The sequence below is a fragment of the Hyla sarda genome, unplaced genomic scaffold, assembly GCF_029499605.1.
Source record: "Hyla sarda isolate aHylSar1 unplaced genomic scaffold, aHylSar1.hap1 scaffold_1421, whole genome shotgun sequence".
NCBI classification, from domain to species: domain Eukaryota; kingdom Metazoa; phylum Chordata; class Amphibia; order Anura; family Hylidae; genus Hyla; species Hyla sarda.
This window is the reverse complement of record NW_026608051.1, coordinates 411-22,500: the sequence shown is the minus strand read 5'-3', so window position 1 is coordinate 22,500 and position 22,090 is coordinate 411. Positions and strand designations below refer to the sequence as shown.

General features: G+C 46.3%; 10 non-coding genes across 10 annotated transcripts; all 10 read left to right on the top strand.

Annotated features, from left to right (window-relative positions):
• Window positions 1-410: 410 nt before the first annotated feature.
• Window positions 411-601, top strand: LOC130307334 (U2 spliceosomal RNA). The gene has a single exon (XR_008856524.1). It is a non-coding gene; the product is annotated as a U2 spliceosomal RNA (small nuclear RNA).
• A 2,101-nt stretch (window positions 602-2,702) lies between these two features.
• On the top strand, window positions 2,703-2,893 carry LOC130307310 (U2 spliceosomal RNA). The gene has a single exon (XR_008856500.1). It is a non-coding gene; the product is annotated as a U2 spliceosomal RNA (small nuclear RNA).
• A 2,090-nt stretch (window positions 2,894-4,983) lies between these two features.
• Window positions 4,984-5,174, top strand: LOC130307309 (U2 spliceosomal RNA). Its single transcript, XR_008856498.1, has one exon. It is a non-coding gene; the product is annotated as a U2 spliceosomal RNA (small nuclear RNA).
• A 2,095-nt stretch (window positions 5,175-7,269) lies between these two features.
• On the top strand, window positions 7,270-7,460 carry LOC130307308 (U2 spliceosomal RNA). Its single transcript, XR_008856497.1, has one exon. It is a non-coding gene; the product is annotated as a U2 spliceosomal RNA (small nuclear RNA).
• Window positions 7,461-9,552: 2,092 nt separating this feature from the next.
• Window positions 9,553-9,743, top strand: LOC130307347 (U2 spliceosomal RNA). The gene has a single exon (XR_008856532.1). It is a non-coding gene; the product is annotated as a U2 spliceosomal RNA (small nuclear RNA).
• A 2,085-nt stretch (window positions 9,744-11,828) lies between these two features.
• On the top strand, window positions 11,829-12,019 carry LOC130307343 (U2 spliceosomal RNA). Its single transcript, XR_008856531.1, has one exon. It is a non-coding gene; the product is annotated as a U2 spliceosomal RNA (small nuclear RNA).
• A 2,088-nt stretch (window positions 12,020-14,107) lies between these two features.
• On the top strand, window positions 14,108-14,298 carry LOC130307335 (U2 spliceosomal RNA). The gene has a single exon (XR_008856525.1). It is a non-coding gene; the product is annotated as a U2 spliceosomal RNA (small nuclear RNA).
• Window positions 14,299-16,396: 2,098 nt separating this feature from the next.
• LOC130307331 (U2 spliceosomal RNA) lies at window positions 16,397-16,587 on the top strand. The gene has a single exon (XR_008856520.1). It is a non-coding gene; the product is annotated as a U2 spliceosomal RNA (small nuclear RNA).
• Window positions 16,588-18,680: 2,093 nt separating this feature from the next.
• Window positions 18,681-18,871, top strand: LOC130307319 (U2 spliceosomal RNA). The gene has a single exon (XR_008856508.1). It is a non-coding gene; the product is annotated as a U2 spliceosomal RNA (small nuclear RNA).
• A 2,098-nt stretch (window positions 18,872-20,969) lies between these two features.
• LOC130307307 (U2 spliceosomal RNA) lies at window positions 20,970-21,160 on the top strand. The gene has a single exon (XR_008856496.1). It is a non-coding gene; the product is annotated as a U2 spliceosomal RNA (small nuclear RNA).
• The last annotated feature ends 930 nt before the right edge of the window (window positions 21,161-22,090 follow it).

Sequence of the window (22,090 nt, the reverse complement as noted above, 5' to 3'; positions counted from 1 at the left end):
ATGGGGTGCAGGCATGTCCTCTATGCTTACAGCTTCCCGTGGGTGTTGGTTTGATACCGTTTGGGGACAGCCAAGGAGGCATCTGCAGGCAACAAAGGTAGGTGTGTGCTTGTGTGTGTGTTTCCTATGCAGATCCTAAGCCCAGTGTCACATGCAAGTAGGAGGAGTAAGAAGGGTTCCTGGCAAATCCGGGTTATGGATTGCATTTAAAAAGGCCCCGTGGGAGTGCAATGGGCCCCTGTCTTGCTGCTTAGCAATAATGGTATGGGTTTAGGTTCTGCTGTGTGTACTGGTGGTTGACTGCCCCCCAGCCCAGAGTGTGCATGGAAAATTGTCTGGCAGCCTCCCTGACAGCAAGCAGTGATAGTGCCCATGAAGGGGACCTTGTTGGGCCCGCCCCTTTCACGGTTATCGCTTCTCGGCCTTTTGGCTAAGATCAAGTGTAGTATCTGTTCTTATCAGTTTAATATCTGATACGTCCCCTATCTGGGGACCATACATTAAATGGATTTTTGAGAACGGGGGCCGATTTCGAAGCTTGCTTCCGTCGCCCTATGCATTGACCCGATATGGCAGTATCTTCGGGTACAGTGCACCACCCCCTTACAGGGTTAAAAAGAAAGATTCCTACTTTCATTGCTACCTGCTTGCTGGCTAGCCAGCTAGCCAGCCCTGTGGGCCTTGCTGCTGCTGCAGCCAAAAAACAAAAGGTGGTGCTGCTGCTGCTTCTGCTGCTTCTGCTTCTGCTTGTGTCTGGCCCCTGTTGGAGCGTCCAGGCACAGGACTTCTGCTGCTGCTGACTAAATGGCCTCCTTAATTGGATCATTTGAGTAGCCAGCACACCTGTGCAGGTAGGGCATGACATGATAGGCAGCTGCCTTGATAGCGGGTGGGTGCTGAATGTTCCTAATTGACAAAATAAGATTAATGCTTATGAAGAAATATAAAATCTCATCCCTTCCCCAATATCGCGCCACACCCCTACCCCTTAATTCCCTGGTTGAACGTGATGGACATATGTCTTTTTTCGACCGTACTAACTATGTAACTATGTAACATAACATGGGGGGGGGGGGGGGGGGGGGGTCTCCTGGCTGTTCACACAGGTGTGTCATTGCTGTACATTGACCATGCATTGCTTCTGTGGTATTGCAAAGGCAAAGACAAATGCTTCCAGCCATCCATTGCACTAATGGATTGGTCATCAGCTGGCTGTCTATGTCCCGCATCAATATAGACCAAAGTACAGAGGGTTAGGCTATGCTATTGTGCACCTACCTGATGCATCAGAAGGTGCGAGGCCCTTGCTAAATTCTGTGCACAGACTTTGAGATCTATGCTTTAGACTGTATCTAAACCTGCTCCAACATGGACTGACATTCTGGCCTACTTTCAGCCGATGCGACTTGTCTGTCGCTGAACAGTCGCTTTTTATGTATTCAGCACCTATGTATAATGTTGTAAAAATGCTCTAGAAGCTAAAGTCGCAGAAATGTCACACATATTTGGCCTGCAACTTTCTGTGCGACAAATTCAGACAGGAAAAATCAGTATAAATCCTTAGAAAATTATCCCCCAGTGTCTCCATCTGCTGGCGGTATTGAATAAGCATTGCTGCACTGATGGGGTATGCATTAGACGAAAAAAAAGAAGAAAAAGAAGAATAATACGCCCAGAAAAGAGGCGAAAAGGAGAAAAACGTAAAAAAACGTGAAAAAAAAGTAAGAGGAAGAGAAGGGAAAAAAAGGTGGAAATGGGTTTAAAAGTGATTTCGGCGGAGAAATATATATATATATATATATATATATATATATATATATATATATATATGCGCACACACACACATAGATATAAACGTATTCTCCGTTGAGATATTGCAGCCGCTGCTGTGTCCAGGCCCAGGAGCCTTAGCACTGTGCTGTGATGTCACTCAATACCACTGACATCACTAGGTGTAAACAACATCTCTCCTTTGCTGTGTATGTGACTATGGAGCTGTTTGGTGATGTCGTCTATTACGGCCTTCATAGAAGCAACAGGAGATTGTTGCATCCATCTTGAACCCTCAGAACTACAGTGCTATGATGTCACTCACTTCCACAGGCCTTGCAGAGTGTAAACAACAACAACCCAGCTTTGTTGTGTATGTAACCAAAGGGATTTGTGATGTCACCTAGAACCTTCACAGCAGCGACAGCTTTATGAGGAGCATCAGCACTGCTCTGCCTGAGCAGAACCATCACCGCCATAGGTTGTCAAATAACCCGGATTTAACCCACACAGGTAAGTCCAATGGGGTGCAGGCATGTCCTCTATGCTTACAGCTTCCCGTGGGTGTTGGTTTGATACCGTTTGGGGACAGCCAAGGAGGCATCTGCAGGCAACAAAGGTAGGTGTGTGCTTGTGTGTGTGTTTCCTATGCAGATCCTAAGCCCAGTGTCACATGCAAGTAGGAGGAGTAAGAAGGGTTCCTGGCAAATCCGGGTTATGGATTGCATTTAAAAAGGCCCCGTGGGAGTGCAATGGGCCCCTGTCTTGCTGCTTAGCAATAATGGTATGGGTTTAGGTTCTGCTGTGTGTACTGGTGGTTGACTGCCCCCCAGCCCAGAGTGTGCATGGAAAATTGTCTGGCAGCCTCCCTGACAGCAAGCAGTGATAGTGCCCATGAAGGGGACCTTGTTGGGCCCGCCCCTTTCACGGTTATCGCTTCTCGGCCTTTTGGCTAAGATCAAGTGTAGTATCTGTTCTTATCAGTTTAATATCTGATACGTCCCCTATCTGGGGACCATATATTAAATGGATTTTTGAGAACGGGGGCCGATTTCGAAGCTTGCTTCCGTCGCCCTATGCATTGACCCGATATGGCAGTATCTTCGGGTACAGTGCACCACCCCCTTACAGGGTTAAAAAGAAAGATTCCTACTTTCATTGCTACCTGCTTGCTGGCTAGCCAGCTAGCCAGCCCTGTGGGCCTTGCTGCTGCTGCAGCCAAAAAACAAAAGGTGGTGCTGCTGCTGCTTCTGCTTCTGCTTGTGTCTGGCCCCTGTTGGAGCGTCCAGGCACAGGACTTCTGCTGCTGCTGACTAAATGGCCTCCTTAATTGGATCATTTGAGTAGCCAGCACACCTGTGCAGGTAGGGCATGACATGATAGGCAGCTGCCTTGATAGCGGGTGGGTGCTGAATGTTCCTAATTGACAAAATAAGATTAATGCTTATGAAGAAATATAAAATCTCATCCCTTCCCCAATATCGCGCCACACCCCTACCCCTTAATTCCCTGGTTGAACGTGATGGACATATGTCTTTTTTCGACCGTACTAACTATGTAACTATGTAACATAACATGGGGGGGGGGGGGGGGGGGGTCTCCTGGCTGTTCACACAGGTGTGTCATTGCTGTACATTGACCATGCATTGCTTCTGTGGTATTGCAAAGGCAAAGACAAATGCTTCCAGCCATCCATTGCACTAATGGATTGGTCATCAGCTGGCTGTCTATGTCCCGCATCAATATAGACCAAAGTACAGAGGGTTAGGCTATGCTATTGTGCACCTACCTGATGCATCAGAAGGTGCGAGGCCCTTGCTAAATTCTGTGCACAGACTTTGAGATCTATGCTTTAGACTGTATCTAAACCTGCTCCAACATGGACTGACATTCTGGCCTACTTTCAGCCGATGCGACTTGTCTGTCGCTGAACAGTCGCTTTTTATGTATTCAGCACCTATGTATAATGTTGTAAAAATGCTCTAGAAGCTAAAGTCGCAGAAATGTCACACATATTTGGCCTGCAACTTTCTGTGCGACAAATTCAGACAGGAAAAATCAGTATAAATCCTTAGAAAATTATCCCCCAGTGTCTCCATCTGCTGGCGGTATTGAATAAGCATTGCTGCACTGATGGGGTATGCATTAGACGAAAAAAAAGAAGAAAAAGAAGAATAATACGCCCAGAAAAGAGGCGAAAAGGAGAAAAACGTAAAAAAACGTGAAAAAAAAGTAAGAGGAAGAGAAGGGAAAAAAAGGTGGAAATGGGTTTAAAAGTGATTTCGGCGGAGAATTATATATATATATATATATATATATATATATATATATATATATATGTGCGCACACACACACATAGATATAAACGTATTCTCCGTTGAGATATTGCAGCCGCTGCTGTGTCCAGGCCCAGGAGCCTTAGCACTGTGCTGTGATGTCACTCAATACCACTGACATCACTAGGTGTAAACAACATCTCTCCTTTGCTGTGTATGTGACTATGGAGCTGTTTGGTGATGTCGTCTATTACGGCCTTCATAGAAGCAACAGGAGATTGTTGCATCCATCTTGAACCCTCAGAACTACAGTGCTATGATGTCACTCACTTCCACAGGCCTTGCAGAGTGTAAACAACAACAACCCAGCTTTGTTGTGTATGTAACCAAAGGGATTTGTGATGTCACCTAGAACCTTCACAGCAGCGACAGCTTTATGAGGAGCATCAGCACTGCTCTGCCTGAGCAGAACCATCACCGCCATAGGTTGTCAAATAACCCGGATTTAACCCACACAGGTAAGTCCAATGGGGTGCAGGCATGTCCTCTATGCTTACAGCTTCCCGTGGGTGTTGGTTTGATACCGTTTGGGGACAGCCAAGGAGGCATCTGCAGGCAACAAAGGTAGGTGTGTGCTTGTGTGTGTGTTTCCTATGCAGATCCTAAGCCCAGTGTCACATGCAAGTAGGAGGAGTAAGAAGGGTTCCTGGCAAATCCGGGTTATGGATTGCATTTAAAAAGGCCCCGTGGGAGTGCAATGGGCCCCTGTCTTGCTGCTTAGCAATAATGGTATGGGTTTAGGTTCTGCTGTGTGTACTGGTGGTTGACTGCCCCCCAGCCCAGAGTGTGCATGGAAAATTGTCTGGCAGCCTCCCTGACAGCAAGCAGTGATAGTGCCCATGAAGGGGACCTTGTTGGGCCCGCCCCTTTCACGGTTATCGCTTCTCGGCCTTTTGGCTAAGATCAAGTGTAGTATCTGTTCTTATCAGTTTAATATCTGATACGTCCCCTATCTGGGGACCATATATTAAATGGATTTTTGAGAACGGGGGCCGATTTCGAAGCTTGCTTCCGTCGCCCTATGCATTGACCCGATATGGCAGTATCTTCGGGTACAGTGCACCACCCCCTTACAGGGTTAAAAAGAAAGATTCCTACTTTCATTGCTACCTGCTTGCTGGCTAGCCAGCTAGCCAGCCCTGTGGGCCTTGCTGCTGCTGCAGCCAAAAAACAAAAGGTGGTGCTGCTGCTGCTTCTGCTGCTTCTGCTTCTGCTTGTGTCTGGCCCCTGTTGGAGCGTCCAGGCACAGGACTTCTGCTGCTGCTGACTAAATGGCCTCCTTAATTGGATCATTTGAGTAGCCAGCACACCTGTGCAGGTAGGGCATGACATGATAGGCAGCTGCCTTGATAGCGGGTGGGTGCTGAATGTTCCTAATTGACAAAATAAGATTAATGCTTATGAAGAAATATAAAATCTCATCCCTTCCCCAATATCGCGCCACACCCCTACCCCTTAATTCCCTGGTTGAACGTGATGGACATATGTCTTTTTTCGACCGTACTAACTATGTAACTATGTAACATAACATGGGGGGGGGGGGGGGGTCTCCTGGCTGTTCACACAGGTGTGTCATTGCTGTACATTGACCATGCATTGCTTCTGTGGTATTGCAAAGGCAAAGACAAATGCTTCCAGCCATCCATTGCACTAATGGATTGGTCATCAGCTGGCTGTCTATGTCCCGCATCAATATAGACCAAAGTACAGAGGGTTAGGCTATGCTATTGTGCACCTACCTGATGCATCAGAAGGTGCGAGGCCCTTGCTAAATTCTGTGCACAGACTTTGAGATCTATGCTTTAGACTGTATCTAAACCTGCTCCAACATGGACTGACATTCTGGCCTACTTTCAGCCGATGCGACTTGTCTGTCGCTGAACAGTCGCTTTTTATGTATTCAGCACCTATGTATAATGTTGTAAAAATGCTCTAGAAGCTAAAGTCGCAGAAATGTCACACATATTTGGCCTGCAACTTTCTGTGCGACAAATTCAGACAGGAAAAATCAGTATAAATCCTTAGAAAATTATCCCCCAGTGTCTCCATCTGCTGGCGGTATTGAATAAGCATTGCTGCACTGATGGGGTATGCATTAGACGAAAAAAAAGAAGAAAAAGAAGAATAATACGCCCAGAAAAGAGGCGAAAAGGAGAAAAACGTAAAAAAACGTGAAAAAAAAGTAAGAGGAAGAGAAGGGAAAAAAAGGTGGAAATGGGTTTAAAAGTGATTTCGGCGGAGAAATATATATATATATATATATATATATATATATATATATATATATATATGCGCACACACACACATAGATATAAACGTATTCTCCGTTGAGATATTGCAGCCGCTGCTGTGTCCAGGCCCAGGAGCCTTAGCACTGTGCTGTGATGTCACTCAATACCACTGACATCACTAGGTGTAAACAACATCTCTCCTTTGCTGTGTATGTGACTATGGAGCTGTTTGGTGATGTCGTCTATTACGGCCTTCATAGAAGCAACAGGAGATTGTTGCATCCATCTTGAACCCTCAGAACTACAGTGCTATGATGTCACTCACTTCCACAGGCCTTGCAGAGTGTAAACAACAACAACCCAGCTTTGTTGTGTATGTAACCAAAGGGATTTGTGATGTCACCTAGAACCTTCACAGCAGCGACAGCTTTATGAGGAGCATCAGCACTGCTCTGCCTGAGCAGAACCATCACCGCCATAGGTTGTCAAATAACCCGGATTTAACCCACACAGGTAAGTCCAATGGGGTGCAGGCATGTCCTCTATGCTTACAGCTTCCCGTGGGTGTTGGTTTGATACCGTTTGGGGACAGCCAAGGAGGCATCTGCAGGCAACAAAGGTAGGTGTGTGCTTGTGTGTGTGTTTCCTATGCAGATCCTAAGCCCAGTGTCACATGCAAGTAGGAGGAGTAAGAAGGGTTCCTGGCAAATCCGGGTTATGGATTGCATTTAAAAAGGCCCCGTGGGAGTGCAATGGGCCCCTGTCTTGCTGCTTAGCAATAATGGTATGGGTTTAGGTTCTGCTGTGTGTACTGGTGGTTGACTGCCCCCCAGCCCAGAGTGTGCATGGAAAATTGTCTGGCAGCCTCCCTGACAGCAAGCAGTGATAGTGCCCATGAAGGGGACCTTGTTGGGCCCGCCCCTTTCACGGTTATCGCTTCTCGGCCTTTTGGCTAAGATCAAGTGTAGTATCTGTTCTTATCAGTTTAATATCTGATACGTCCCCTATCTGGGGACCATATATTAAATGGATTTTTGAGAACGGGGGCCGATTTCGAAGCTTGCTTCCGTCGCCCTATGCATTGACCCGATATGGCAGTATCTTCGGGTACAGTGCACCACCCCCTTACAGGGTTAAAAAGAAAGATTCCTACTTTCATTGCTACCTGCTTGCTGGCTAGCCAGCTAGCCAGCCCTGTGGGCCTTGCTGCTGCTGCAGCCAAAAAACAAAAGGTGGTGCTGCTGCTGCTTCTGCTGCTTCTGCTTCTGCTTGTGTCTGGCCCCTGTTGGAGCGTCCAGGCACAGGACTTCTGCTGCTGCTGACTAAATGGCCTCCTTAATTGGATCATTTGAGTAGCCAGCACACCTGTGCAGGTAGGGCATGACATGATAGGCAGCTGCCTTGATAGCGGGTGGGTGCTGAATGTTCCTAATTGACAAAATAAGATTAATGCTTATGAAGAAATATAAAATCTCATCCCTTCCCCAATATCGCGCCACACCCCTACCCCTTAATTCCCTGGTTGAACGTGATGGACATATGTCTTTTTTCGACCGTACTAACTATGTAACTATGTAACATAACATGGGGGGGGGGGGGTCTCCTGGCTGTTCACACAGGTGTGTCATTGCTGTACATTGACCATGCATTGCTTCTGTGGTATTGCAAAGGCAAAGACAAATGCTTCCAGCCATCCATTGCACTAATGGATTGGTCATCAGCTGGCTGTCTATGTCCCGCATCAATATAGACCAAAGTACAGAGGGTTAGGCTATGCTATTGTGCACCTACCTGATGCATCAGAAGGTGCGAGGCCCTTGCTAAATTCTGTGCACAGACTTTGAGATCTATGCTTTAGACTGTATCTAAACCTGCTCCAACATGGACTGACATTCTGGCCTACTTTCAGCCGATGCGACTTGTCTGTCGCTGAACAGTCGCTTTTTATGTATTCAGCACCTATGTATAATGTTGTAAAAATGCTCTAGAAGCTAAAGTCGCAGAAATGTCACACATATTTGGCCTGCAACTTTCTGTGCGACAAATTCAGACAGGAAAAATCAGTATAAATCCTTAGAAAATTATCCCCCAGTGTCTCCATCTGCTGGCGGTATTGAATAAGCATTGCTGCACTGATGGGGTATGCATTAGACGAAAAAAAAGAAGAAAAAGAAGAATAATACGCCCAGAAAAGAGGCGAAAAGGAGAAAAACGTAAAAAAACGTGAAAAAAAAGTAAGAGGAAGAGAAGGGAAAAAAAGGTGGAAATGGGTTTAAAAGTGATTTCGGCGGAGAAATATATATATATATATATATATATATATATATATATATATATATATATGCGCACACACACACATAGATATAAACGTATTCTCCGTTGAGATATTGCAGCCGCTGCTGTGTCCAGGCCCAGGAGCCTTAGCACTGTGCTGTGATGTCACTCAATACCACTGACATCACTAGGTGTAAACAACATCTCTCCTTTGCTGTGTATGTGACTATGGAGCTGTTTGGTGATGTCGTCTATTACGGCCTTCATAGAAGCAACAGGAGATTGTTGCATCCATCTTGAACCCTCAGAACTACAGTGCTATGATGTCACTCACTTCCACAGGCCTTGCAGAGTGTAAACAACAACAACCCAGCTTTGTTGTGTATGTAACCAAAGGGATTTGTGATGTCACCTAGAACCTTCACAGCAGCGACAGCTTTATGAGGAGCATCAGCACTGCTCTGCCTGAGCAGAACCATCACCGCCATAGGTTGTCAAATAACCCGGATTTAACCCACACAGGTAAGTCCAATGGGGTGCAGGCATGTCCTCTATGCTTACAGCTTCCCGTGGGTGTTGGTTTGATACCGTTTGGGGACAGCCAAGGAGGCATCTGCAGGCAACAAAGGTAGGTGTGTGCTTGTGTGTGTGTTTCCTATGCAGATCCTAAGCCCAGTGTCACATGCAAGTAGGAGGAGTAAGAAGGGTTCCTGGCAAATCCGGGTTATGGATTGCATTTAAAAAGGCCCCGTGGGAGTGCAATGGGCCCCTGTCTTGCTGCTTAGCAATAATGGTATGGGTTTAGGTTCTGCTGTGTGTACTGGTGGTTGACTGCCCCCCAGCCCAGAGTGTGCATGGAAAATTGTCTGGCAGCCTCCCTGACAGCAAGCAGTGATAGTGCCCATGAAGGGGACCTTGTTGGGCCCGCCCCTTTCACGGTTATCGCTTCTCGGCCTTTTGGCTAAGATCAAGTGTAGTATCTGTTCTTATCAGTTTAATATCTGATACGTCCCCTATCTGGGGACCATATATTAAATGGATTTTTGAGAACGGGGGCCGATTTCGAAGCTTGCTTCCGTCGCCCTATGCATTGACCCGATATGGCAGTATCTTCGGGTACAGTGCACCACCCCCTTACAGGGTTAAAAAGAAAGATTCCTACTTTCATTGCTACCTGCTTGCTGGCTAGCCAGCTAGCCAGCCCTGTGGGCCTTGCTGCTGCTGCAGCCAAAAAACAAAAGGTGGTGCTGCTGCTGCTTCTGCTGCTTCTGCTTCTGCTTGTGTCTGGCCCCTGTTGGAGCGTCCAGGCACAGGACTTCTGCTGCTGCTGACTAAATGGCCTCCTTAATTGGATCATTTGAGTAGCCAGCACACCTGTGCAGGTAGGGTATGACATGATAGGCAGCTGCCTTGATAGCGGGTGGGTGCTGAATGTTCCTAATTGACAAAATAAGATTAATGCTTATGAAGAAATATAAAATCTCATCCCTTCCCCAATATCGCGCCACACCCCTACCCCTTAATTCCCTGGTTGAACGTGATGGACATATGTCTTTTTTCGACCGTACTAACTATGTAACTATGTAACATAACATGGGGGGGGTCTCCTGGCTGTTCACACAGGTGTGTCATTGCTGTACATTGACCATGCATTGCTTCTGTGGTATTGCAAAGGCAAAGACAAATGCTTCCAGCCATCCATTGCACTAATGGATTGGTCATCAGCTGGCTGTCTATGTCCCGCATCAATATAGACCAAAGTACAGAGGGTTAGGCTATGCTATTGTGCACCTACCTGATGCATCAGAAGGTGCGAGGCCCTTGCTAAATTCTGTGCACAGACTTTGAGATCTATGCTTTAGACTGTATCTAAACCTGCTCCAACATGGACTGACATTCTGGCCTACTTTCAGCCGATGCGACTTGTCTGTCGCTGAACAGTCGCTTTTTATGTATTCAGCACCTATGTATAATGTTGTAAAAATGCTCTAGAAGCTAAAGTCGCAGAAATGTCACACATATTTGGCCTGCAACTTTCTGTGCGACAAATTCAGACAGGAAAAATCAGTATAGATCCTTAGAAAATTATCCCCCAGTGTCTCCATCTGCTGGCGGTATTGAATAAGCATTGCTGCACTGATGGGGTATGCATTAGACGAAAAAAAAGAAGAAAAAGAAGAATAATACGCCCAGAAAAGAGGCGAAAAGGAGAAAAACGTAAAAAAACGTGAAAAAAAAGTAAGAGGAAGAGAAGGGAAAAAAAGGTGGAAATGGGTTTAAAAGTGATTTCGGCGGAGAAATATATATATATATATATATATATATATATATATATATATATATATGCGCACACACACACATAGATATAAACGTATTCTCCGTTGAGATATTGCAGCCGCTGCTGTGTCCAGGCCCAGGAGCCTTAGCACTGTGCTGTGATGTCACTCAATACCACTGACATCACTAGGTGTAAACAACATCTCTCCTTTGCTGTGTATGTGACTATGGAGCTGTTTGGTGATGTCGTCTATTACGGCCTTCATAGAAGCAACAGGAGATTGTTGCATCCATCTTGAACCCTCAGAACTACAGTGCTATGATGTCACTCACTTCCACAGGCCTTGCAGAGTGTAAACAACAACAACCCAGCTTTGTTGTGTATGTAACCAAAGGGATTTGTGATGTCACCTAGAACCTTCACAGCAGCGACAGCTTTATGAGGAGCATCAGCACTGCTCTGCCTGAGCAGAACCATCACCGCCATAGGTTGTCAAATAACCCGGATTTAACCCACACAGGTAAGTCCAATGGGGTGCAGGCATGTCCTCTATGCTTACAGCTTCCCGTGGGTGTTGGTTTGATACCGTTTGGGGACAGCCAAGGAGGCATCTGCAGGCAACAAAGGTAGGTGTGTGCTTGTGTGTGTGTTTCCTATGCAGATCCTAAGCCCAGTGTCACATGCAAGTAGGAGGAGTAAGAAGGGTTCCTGGCAAATCCGGGTTATGGATTGCATTTAAAAAGGCCCCGTGGGAGTGCAATGGGCCCCTGTCTTGCTGCTTAGCAATAATGGTATGGGTTTAGGTTCTGCTGTGTGTACTGGTGGTTGACTGCCCCCCAGCCCAGAGTGTGCATGGAAAATTGTCTGGCAGCCTCCCTGACAGCAAGCAGTGATAGTGCCCATGAAGGGGACCTTGTTGGGCCCGCCCCTTTCACGGTTATCGCTTCTCGGCCTTTTGGCTAAGATCAAGTGTAGTATCTGTTCTTATCAGTTTAATATCTGATACGTCCCCTATCTGGGGACCATATATTAAATGGATTTTTGAGAACGGGGGCCGATTTCGAAGCTTGCTTCCGTCGCCCTATGCATTGACCCGATATGGCAGTATCTTCGGGTACAGTGCACCACCCCCTTACAGGGTTAAAAAGAAAGATTCCTACTTTCATTGCTACCTGCTTGCTGGCTAGCCAGCTAGCCAGCCCTGTGGGCCTTGCTGCTGCTGCAGCCAAAAAACAAAAGGTGGTGCTGCTGCTGCTTCTGCTGCTTCTGCTTCTGCTTGTGTCTGGCCCCTGTTGGAGCTTCCAGGCACAGGACTTCTGCTGCTGCTGACTAAATGGCCTCCTTAATTGGATCATTTGAGTAGCCAGCACACCTGTGCAGGTAGGGCATGACATGATAGGCAGCTGCCTTGATAGCGGGTGGGTGCTGAATGTTCCTAATTGACAAAATAAGATTAATGCTTATGAAGAAATATAAAATCTCATCCCTTCCCCAATATCGCGCCACACCCCTACCCCTTAATTCCCTGGTTGAACGTGATGGACATATGTCTTTTTTCGACCGTACTAACTATGTAACTATGTAACATAACATGGGGGGGGGGGTCTCCTGGCTGTTCACACAGGTGTGTCATTGCTGTACATTGACCATGCATTGCTTCTGTGGTATTGCAAAGGCAAAGACAAATGCTTCCAGCCATCCATTGCACTAATGGATTGGTCATCAGCTGGCTGTCTATGTCCCGCATCAATATAGACCAAAGTACAGAGGGTTAGGCTATGCTATTGTGCACCTACCTGATGCATCAGAAGGTGCGAGGCCCTTGCTAAATTCTGTGCACAGACTTTGAGATCTATGCTTTAGACTGTATCTAAACCTGCTCCAACATGGACTGACATTCTGGCCTACTTTCAGCCGATGCGACTTGTCTGTCGCTGAACAGTCGCTTTTTATGTATTCAGCACCTATGTATAATGTTGTAAAAATGCTCTAGAAGCTAAAGTCGCAGAAATGTCACACATATTTGGCCTGCAACTTTCTGTGCGACAAATTCAGACAGGAAAAATCTGTATAAATCCTTAGAAAATTATCCCCCAGTGTCTCCATCTGCTGGCGGTATTGAATAAGCATTGCTGCACTGATGGGGTATGCATTAGACGAAAAAAAAGAAGAAAAAGAAGAATAATACGCCCAGAAAAGAGGCGAAAAGGAGAAAAACGTAAAAAAACGTGAAAAAAAAGTAAGAGGAAGAGAAGGGAAAAAAAGGTGGAAATGGGTTTAAAAGTGATTTCGGCGGAGAAATATATATATATATATATATATATATATATATATATATATATATATGCGCACACACACACATAGATATAAACGTATTCTCCGTTGAGATATTGCAGCCGCTGCTGTGTCCAGGCCCAGGAGCCTTAGCACTGTGCTGTGATGTCACTCAATACCACTGACATCACTAGGTGTAAACAACATCTCTCCTTTGCTGTGTATGTGACTATGGAGCTGTTTGGTGATGTCGTCTATTACGGCCTTCATAGAAGCAACAGGAGATTGTTGCATCCATCTTGAACCCTCAGAACTACAGTGCTATGATGTCACTCACTTCCACAGGCCTTGCAGAGTGTAAACAACAACAACCCAGCTTTGTTGTGTATGTAACCAAAGGGATTTGTGATGTCACCTAGAACCTTCACAGCAGCGACAGCTTTATGAGGAGCATCAGCACTGCTCTGCCTGAGCAGAACCATCACCGCCATAGGTTGTCAAATAACCCGGATTTAACCCACACAGGTAAGTCCAATGGGGTGCAGGCATGTCCTCTATGCTTACAGCTTCCCGTGGGTGTTGGTTTGATACCGTTTGGGGACAGCCAAGGAGGCATCTGCAGGCAACAAAGGTAGGTGTGTGCTTGTGTGTGTGTTTCCTATGCAGATCCTAAGCCCAGTGTCACATGCAAGTAGGAGGAGTAAGAAGGGTTCCTGGCAAATCCGGGTTATGGATTGCATTTAAAAAGGCCCCGTGGGAGTGCAATGGGCCCCTGTCTTGCTGCTTAGCAATAATGGTATGGGTTTAGGTTCTGCTGTGTGTACTGGTGGTTGACTGCCCCCCAGCCCAGAGTGTGCATGGAAAATTGTCTGGCAGCCTCCCTGACAGCAAGCAGTGATAGTGCCCATGAAGGGGACCTTGTTGGGCCCGCCCCTTTCACGGTTATCGCTTCTCGGCCTTTTGGCTAAGATCAAGTGTAGTATCTGTTCTTATCAGTTTAATATCTGATACGTCCCCTATCTGGGGATCATATATTAAATGGATTTTTGAGAACGGGGGCCGATTTCGAAGCTTGCTTCCGTCGCCCTATGCATTGACCCGATATGGCAGTATCTTCGGGTACAGTGCACCACCCCCTTACAGGGTTAAAAAGAAAGATTCCTACTTTCATTGCTACCTGCTTGCTGGCTAGCCAGCTAGCCAGCCCTGTGGGCCTTGCTGCTGCTGCAGCCAAAAAACAAAAGGTGGTGCTGCTGCTGCTTCTGCTGCTTCTGCTTCTGCTTGTGTCTGGCCCCTGTTGGAGCGTCCAGGCACAGGACTTCTGCTGCTGCTGACTAAATGGCCTCCTTAATTGGATCATTTGAGTAGCCAGCACACCTGTGCAGGTAGGGCATGACATGATAGGCAGCTGCCTTGATAGCGGGTGGGTGCTGAATGTTCCTAATTGACAAAATAAGATTAATGCTTATGAAGAAATATAAAATCTCATCCCTTCCCCAATATCGCGCCACACCCCTACCCCTTAATTCCCTGGTTGAACGTGATGGACATATGTCTTTTTTCGACCGTACTAACTATGTAACTATGTAACATAACATGGGGGGGGGGGGGGGGGGGGGTCTCCTGGCTGTTCACACAGGTGTGTCATTGCTGTACATTGACCATGCATTGCTTCTGTGGTATTGCAAAGGCAAAGACAAATGCTTCCAGCCATCCATTGCACTAATGGATTGGTCATCAGCTGGCTGTCTATGTCCCGCATCAATATAGACCAAAGTACAGAGGGTTAGGCTATGCTATTGTGCACCTACCTGATGCATCAGAAGGTGCGAGGCCCTTGCTAAATTCTGTGCACAGACTTTGAGATCTATGCTTTAGACTGTATCTAAACCTGCTCCAACATGGACTGACATTCTGGCCTACTTTCAGCCGATGCGACTTGTCTGTCGCTGAACAGTCGCTTTTTATGTATTCAGCACCTATGTATAATGTTGTAAAAATGCTCTAGAAGCTAAAGTCGCAGAAATGTCACACATATTTGGCCTGCAACTTTCTGTGCGACAAATTCAGACAGGAAAAATCAGTATAAATCCTTAGAAAATTATCCCCCAGTGTCTCCATCTGCTGGCGGTATTGAATAAGCATTGCTGCACTGATGGGGTATGCATTAGACGAAAAAAAAGAAGAAAAAGAAGAATAATACGCCCAGAAAAGAGGCGAAAAGGAGAAAAACGTAAAAAAACGTGAAAAAAAAGTAAGAGGAAGACAAGGGAAAAAAAGGTGGAAATGGGTTTAAAAGTGATTTCGGCGGAGAAATATATATATATATATATATATATATATATATATATATATATATATGCGCACACACACACATAGATATAAACGTATTCTCCGTTGAGATATTGCAGCCGCTGCTGTGTCCAGGCCCAGGAGCCTTAGCACTGTGCTGTGATGTCACTCAATACCACTGACATCACTAGGTGTAAACAACATCTCTCCTTTGCTGTGTATGTGACTATGGAGCTGTTTGGTGATGTCGTCTATTACGGCCTTCATAGAAGCAACAGGAGATTGTTGCATCCATCTTGAACCCTCAGAACTACAGTGCTATGATGTCACTCACTTCCACAGGCCTTGCAGAGTGTAAACAACAACAACCCAGCTTTGTTGTGTATGTAACCAAAGGGATTTGTGATGTCACCTAGAACCTTCACAGCAGCGACAGCTTTATGAGGAGCATCAGCACTGCTCTGCCTGAGCAGAACCATCACCGCCATAGGTTGTCAAATAACCCGGATTTAACCCACACAGGTAAGTCCAATGGGGTGCAGGCATGTCCTCTATGCTTACAGCTTCCCGTGGGTGTTGGTTTGATACCGTTTGGGGACAGCCAAGGAGGCATCTGCAGGCAACAAAGGTAGGTGTGTGCTTGTGTGTGTGTTTCCTATGCAGATCCTAAGCCCAGTGTCACATGCAAGTAGGAGGAGTAAGAAGGGTTCCTGGCAAATCCGGGTTATGGATTGCATTTAAAAAGGCCCCGTGGGAGTGCAATGGGCCCCTGTCTTGCTGCTTAGCAATAATGGTATGGGTTTAGGTTCTGCTGTGTGTACTGGTGGTTGACTGCCCCCCAGCCCAGAGTGTGCATGGAAAATTGTCTGGCAGCCTCCCTGACAGCAAGCAGTGATAGTGCCCATGAAGGGGACCTTGTTGGGCCCGCCCCTTTCACGGTTATCGCTTCTCGGCCTTTTGGCTAAGATCAAGTGTAGTATCTGTTCTTATCAGTTTAATATCTGATACGTCCCCTATCTGGGGACCATATATTAAATGGATTTTTGAGAACGGGGGCCGATTTCGAAGCTTGCTTCCGTCGCCCTATGCATTGACCCGATATGGCAGTATCTTCGGGTACAGTGCACCACCCCCTTACAGGGTTAAAAAGAAAGATTCCTACTTTCATTGCTACCTGCTTGCTGGCTAGCCAGCTAGCCAGCCCTGTGGGCCTTGCTGCTGCTGCAGCCAAAAAACAAAAGGTGGTGCTGCTGCTGCTTCTGCTGCTTCTGCTTCTGCTTGTGTCTGGCCCCTGTTGGAGCGTCCAGGCACAGGACTTCTGCTGCTGCTGACTAAATGGCCTCCTTAATTGGATCATTTGAGTAGCCAGCACACCTGTGCAGGTAGGGCATGACATGATAGGCAGCTGCCTTGATAGCGGGTGGGTGCTGAATGTTCCTAATTGACAAAATAAGATTAATGCTTATGAAGAAATATAAAATCTCATCCCTTCCCCAATATCGCGCCACACCCCTACCCCTTAATTCCCTGGTTGAACGTGATGGACATATGTCTTTTTTCGACCGTACTAACTATGTAACTATGTAACATAACATGGGGGGGGGGGGGGGGTCTCCTGGCTGTTCACACAGGTGTGTCATTGCTGTACATTGACCATGCATTGCTTCTGTGGTATTGCAAAGGCAAAGACAAATGCTTCCAGCCATCCATTGCACTAATGGATTGGTCATCAGCTGGCTGTCTATGTCCCGCATCAATATAGACCAAAGTACAGAGGGTTAGGCTATGCTATTGTGCACCTACCTGATGCATCAGAAGGTGCGAGGCCCTTGCTAAATTCTGTGCACAGACTTTGAGATCTATGCTTTAGACTGTATCTAAACCTGCTCCAACATGGACTGACATTCTGGCCTACTTTCAGCCGATGCGACTTGTCTGTCGCTGAACAGTCGCTTTTTATGTATTCAGCACCTATGTATAATGTTGTAAAAATGCTCTAGAAGCTAAAGTCGCAGAAATGTCACACATATTTGGCCTGCAACTTTCTGTGCGACAAATTCAGACAGGAAAAATCAGTATAAATCCTTAGAAAATTATCCCCCAGTGTCTCCATCTGCTGGCGGTATTGAATAAGCATTGCTGCACTGATGGGGTATGCATTAGACGAAAAAAAAGAAGAAAAAGAAGAATAATACGCCCAGAAAAGAGGCGAAAAGGAGAAAAACGTAAAAAAACGTGAAAAAAAAGTAAGAGGAAGAGAAGGGAAAAAAAGGTGGAAATGGGTTTAAAAGTGATTTCGGCGGAGAAATATATATATATATATATATATATATATATATATATATATATATATGCGCACACACACACATAGATATAAACGTATTCTCCGTTGAGATATTGCAGCCGCTGCTGTGTCCAGGCCCAGGAGCCTTAGCACTGTGCTGTGATGTCACTCAATACCACTGACATCACTAGGTGTAAACAACATCTCTCCTTTGCTGTGTATGTGACTATGGAGCTGTTTGGTGATGTCGTCTATTACGGCCTTCATAGAAGCAACAGGAGATTGTTGCATCCATCTTGAACCCTCAGAACTACAGTGCTATGATGTCACTCACTTCCACAGGCCTTGCAGAGTGTAAACAACAACAACCCAGCTTTGTTGTGTATGTAACCAAAGGGATTTGTGATGTCACCTAGAACCTTCACAGCAGCGACAGCTTTATGAGGAGCATCAGCACTGCTCTGCCTGAGCAGAACCATCACCGCCATAGGTTGTCAAATAACCCGGATTTAACCCACACAGGTAAGTCCAATGGGGTGCAGGCATGTCCTCTATGCTTACAGCTTCCCGTGGGTGTTGGTTTGATACCGTTTGGGGACAGCCAAGGAGGCATCTGCAGGCAACAAAGGTAGGTGTGTGCTTGTGTGTGTGTTTCCTATGCAGATCCTAAGCCCAGTGTCACATGCAAGTAGGAGGAGTAAGAAGGGTTCCTGGCAAATCCGGGTTATGGATTGCATTTAAAAAGGCCCCGTGGGAGTGCAATGGGCCCCTGTCTTGCTGCTTAGCAATAATGGTATGGGTTTAGGTTCTGCTGTGTGTACTGGTGGTTGACTGCCCCCCAGCCCAGAGTGTGCATGGAAAATTGTCTGGCAGCCTCCCTGACAGCAAGCAGTGATAGTGCCCATGAAGGGGACCTTGTTGGGCCCGCCCCTTTCACGGTTATCGCTTCTCGGCCTTTTGGCTAAGATCAAGTGTAGTATCTGTTCTTATCAGTTTAATATCTGATACGTCCCCTATCTGGGGACCATATATTAAATGGATTTTTGAGAACGGGGGCCGATTTCGAAGCTTGCTTCCGTCGCCCTATGCATTGACCCGATATGGCAGTATCTTCGGGTACAGTGCACCACCCCCTTACAGGGTTAAAAAGAAAGATTCCTACTTTCATTGCTACCTGCTTGCTGGCTAGCCAGCTAGCCAGCCCTGTGGGCCTTGCTGCTGCTGCAGCCAAAAAACAAAAGGTGGTGCTGCTGCTGCTTCTGCTGCTTCTGCTTCTGCTTGTGTCTGGCCCCTGTTGGAGCGTCCAGGCACAGGACTTCTGCTGCTGCTGACTAAATGGCCTCCTTAATTGGATCATTTGAGTAGCCAGCACACCTGTGCAGGTAGGGCATGACATGATAGGCAGCTGCCTTGATAGCGGGTGGGTGCTGAATGTTCCTAATTGACAAAATAAGATTAATGCTTATGAAGAAATATAAAATCTCATCCCTTCCCCAATATCGCGCCACACCCCTACCCCTTAATTCCCTGGTTGAACGTGATGGACATATGTCTTTTTTCGACCGTACTAACTATGTAACTATGTAACATAACATGGGGGGGGGGGGGGGTCTCCTGGCTGTTCACACAGGTGTGTCATTGCTGTACATTGACCATGCATTGCTTCTGTGGTATTGCAAAGGCAAAGACAAATGCTTCCAGCCATCCATTGCACTAATGGATTGGTCATCAGCTGGCTGTCTATGTCCCGCATCAATATAGACCAAAGTACAGAGGGTTAGGCTATGCTATTGTGCACCTACCTGATGCATCAGAAGGTGCGAGGCCCTTGCTAAATTCTGTGCACAGACTTTGAGATCTATGCTTTAGACTGTATCTAAACCTGCTCCAACATGGACTGACATTCTGGCCTACTTTCAGCCGATGCGACTTGTCTGTCGCTGAACAGTCGCTTTTTATGTATTCAGCACCTATGTATAATGTTGTAAAAATGCTCTAGAAGCTAAAGTCGCAGAAATGTCACACATATTTGGCCTGCAACTTTCTGTGCGACAAATTCAGACCGGAAAAATCAGTATAAATCCTTAGAAAATTATCCCCCAGTGTCTCCATCTGCTGGCGGTATTGAATAAGCATTGCTGCACTGATGGGGTATGCATTAGACGAAAAAAAAGAAGAAAAAGAAGAATAATACGCCCAGAAAAGAGGCGAAAAGGAGAAAAACGTAAAAAAACGTGAAAAAAAAGTAAGAGGAAGAGAAGGGAAAAAAAGGTGGAAATGGGTTTAAAAGTGATTTCGGCGGAGAAATATATATATATATATATATATATATATATATATATATATATATATATATATGCGCACACACACACATAGATATAAACGTATTCTCCGTTGAGATATTGCAGCTGCTGCTGTGTCCAGGCCCAGGAGCCTTAGCACTGTGCTGTGATGTCACTCAATACCACTGACATCACTAGGTGTAAACAACATCTCTCCTTTGCTGTGTATGTGACTATGGAGCTGTTTGGTGATGTCGTCTATTACGGCCTTCATAGAAGCAACAGGAGATTGTTGCATCCATCTTGAACCCTCAGAACTACAGTGCTATGATGTCACTCACTTCCACAGGCCTTGCAGAGTGTAAACAACAACAACCCAGCTTTGTTGTGTATGTAACCAAAGGGATTTGTGATGTCACCTAGAACCTTCACAGCAGCGACAGCTTTATGAGGAGCATCAGCACTGCTCTGCCTGAGCAGAACCATCACCGCCATAGGTTGTCAAATAACCCGGATTTAACCCACACAGGTAAGTCCAATGGGGTGCAGGCATGTCCTCTATGCTTACAGCTTCCCGTGGGTGTTGGTTTGATACCGTTTGGGGACAGCCAAGGAGGCATCTGCAGGCAACAAAGGTAGGTGTGTGCTTGTGTGTGTGTTTCCTATGCAGATCCTAAGCCCAGTGTCACATGCAAGTAGGAGGAGTAAGAAGGGTTCCTGGCAAATCCGGGTTATGGATTGCATTTAAAAAGGCCCCGTGGGAGTGCAATGGGCCCCTGTCTTGCTGCTTAGCAATAATGGTATGGGTTTAGGTTCTGCTGTGTGTACTGGTGGTTGACTGCCCCCCAGCCCAGAGTGTGCATGGAAAATTGTCTGGCAGCCTCCCTGACAGCAAACAGTGATAGTGCCCATGAAGGGGACCTTGTTGGGCCCGCCCCTTTCACGGTTATCGCTTCTCGGCCTTTTGGCTAAGATCAAGTGTAGTATCTGTTCTTATCAGTTTAATATCTGATACGTCCCCTATCTGGGGACCATATATTAAATGGATTTTTGAGAACGGGGGCCGATTTCGAAGCTTGCTTCCGTCGCCCTATGCATTGACCCGATATGGCAGTATCTTCGGGTACAGTGCACCACCCCCTTACAGGGTTAAAAAGAAAGATTCCTACTTTCATTGCTACCTGCTTGCTGGCTAGCCAGCTAGCCAGCCCTGTGGGCCTTGCTGCTGCTGCAGCCAAAAAACAAAAGGTGGTGCTGCTGCTGCTTCTGCTGCTTCTGCTTCTGCTTGTGTCTGGCCCCTGTTGGAGCGTCCAGGCACAGGACTTCTGCTGCTGCTGACTAAATGGCCTCCTTAATTGGATCATTTGAGTAGCCAGCACACCTGTGCAGGTAGGGCATGACATGATAGGCAGCTGCCTTGATAGCGGGTGGGTGCTGAATGTTCCTAATTGACAAAATAAGATTAATGCTTATGAAGAAATATAAAATCTCATCCCTTCCCCAATATCGCGCCACACCCCTACCCCTTAATTCCCTGGTTGAACGTGATGGACATATGTCTTTTTTCGACCGTACTAACTATGTAACTATGTAACATAACATGGGGGGGGGGGGGGGGGGGTCTCCTGGCTGTTCACACAGGTGTGTCATTGCTGTACATTGACCATGCATTGCTTCTGTGGTATTGCAAAGGCAAAGACAAATGCTTCCAGCCATCCATTGCACTAATGGATTGGTCATCAGCTGGCTGTCTATGTCCCGCATCAATATAGACCAAAGTACAGAGGGTTAGGCTATGCTATTGTGCACCTACCTGATGCATCAGAAGGTGCGAGGCCCTTGCTAAATTCTGTGCACAGACTTTGAGATCTATGCTTTAGACTGTATCTAAACCTGCTCCAACATGGACTGACATTCTGGCCTACTTTCAGCCGATGCGACTTGTCTGTCGCTGAACAGTCGCTTTTTATGTATTCAGCACCTATGTATAATGTTGTAAAAATGCTCTAGAAGCTAAAGTCGCAGAAATGTCACACATATTTGGCCTGCAACTTTCTGTGCGACAAATT